Genomic DNA, 1,882 nt, shown 5'->3' with positions numbered 1-1,882 from the left:
TGATTTGGAAATACATGTGGTATAATCAGTGATCATACTTCATCTCTTCCCATGAGCAATTAAATCAAGGAATTGGGCAATTGTTCAAGCTTAGAGAGATTGGATTACCAAGGAATTGGAATCTAATCACCTAAGATTGCCAAGGAGATCAATAGATGCATTGATTGAGGAAGAGATGAAAATGAACTTGATCCGGAGAATACAACATCTCCTGAGCCCAATGAATTCCCCATTTCTGATCTTATCCATTCTCTTTATTTTCTGTCATTTATTTTCATGCTCATTACCCCAAATTCCCATTTAAGATTCTGCACTTTAATTTCTGCTATTTACTTTTCCGTCATTTAATTTTCTGCAATTCTCAAACTACACTCTGTTTAGCTCAACTAGCATACTCTTCCAACTAAAGTTGCTTGACCAATCAATCCTTGTGGGATTCAACCTCACTCTATTGTGAGTTTTTGTTTGACGACAAATTTGGTATACTTGCCGAAGGGAAATTTGTTGAGAGACAAGTTTTTATGCATCAAGTTTATGGCGCCGTTGCCGGGGATTGATTTTGTACAATGATTAAGTTGGAAGCTCACTGGATTGGGCATTGTTCCTTGTTTGTTTACTTTATTCAGTCATTTATTTTCACTTTGTTTAACTTCTTCCTCATCCTCTATACCCTCTCTATTTTTCTTTCTTTCTTTGTTATTATCTACAATTCTGCTCACTAACCCACTAACTATTTGATAATTTGCATCACTCACACTAACAATCACTCTAACAAGAATAACCTCTTTGTTTCATCTCTTGCTGCGTGTTTTGTTAGTTGTATGACAGGGAGAAGAGAGGGAACCTCAACATCCTTTGATTCAGAACCTGAGAGAACCCTCTGGAGATTAAGGAGGGAAGTAAGAGGGAAAGGAGTTATTGGTGCTGAGGAAAAGGAAGAGTACTTTGAACCCAACATGGAAGAGAACTTGGAAAACAATCATGAAGAAAAAGCTCACAACCATGCTAGAGAAAGCCTTACAAATCATGATGGGCAAGAAAGGAGAGTTCTAGGCTCCTACATCAATCCAAATCCAGGAAACTATGGAAGTAGCATCCAGAAGCCCACCATACATGCAAACAACTTTGAACTAAAACCCTAGCTCATCACCCTTGTTCAGAACAACTTCTCATTAGGAGGAAATGCTCAAGAAGACCCTAATTAACATCTAACCACCTTCTTGAGATTTTGTGACACTGTGAAGTCTAATGGAGTCCACTCGGATGTCTATAGGTTGTTGTTGTTCCCTTTTTCACTCAGGGACAAGGCATCCAAGTGGCTCGAATCCTTTCCAAAGGAGAGTTTGAAAAATTGGGAAGATGTGGTGAACAAATTTTTGGCAAGATTCTACCCTCCTCAAAGAATTAACAGGTGGTGGACGAAATTGTGATCAACAATAATGGCTCTTTGGCATGTGCCAAAAAGACTAACTCAACACTTTCTTTTCACAACTCCGTTCAACTTAACCAGCAAGTGTACTGGGTCATCCAAGTAATACCTTACGTGAGTAAGGGTCGATCCCACAGAGATTGTTGGTATGAAGCAAGCTATGGTCACCTTGTAAATCTCAGTTAGGCAGATTATTGGTTTAAATTTGATTAATGGAATAAATAGAAAATAAAAGGGATAGAAATACTTATGTAAATCAATAGTGGGAATTTCAGATAAGTGTGTGGAGATGCTGTGCTCCTCTCGTATCTCTATTTTCTTATTACATTCATCCAGTCCTTCCTACTCCCTTCCATGGCAAGCTGTATGTAGGGCATCACCGTTGTCAATGGCTACATCCCATCCTCTCAGTGAAAACGTTCCTATGCTCTATCACAGCACGGCTAATCATCT

This window comes from Arachis duranensis, chromosome 1 (genome assembly GCF_000817695.3).
Source record: "Arachis duranensis cultivar V14167 chromosome 1, aradu.V14167.gnm2.J7QH, whole genome shotgun sequence".
NCBI lineage: Eukaryota > Viridiplantae > Streptophyta > Magnoliopsida > Fabales > Fabaceae > Arachis > Arachis duranensis.
This window is presented reverse-complemented; position numbering follows the sequence as displayed.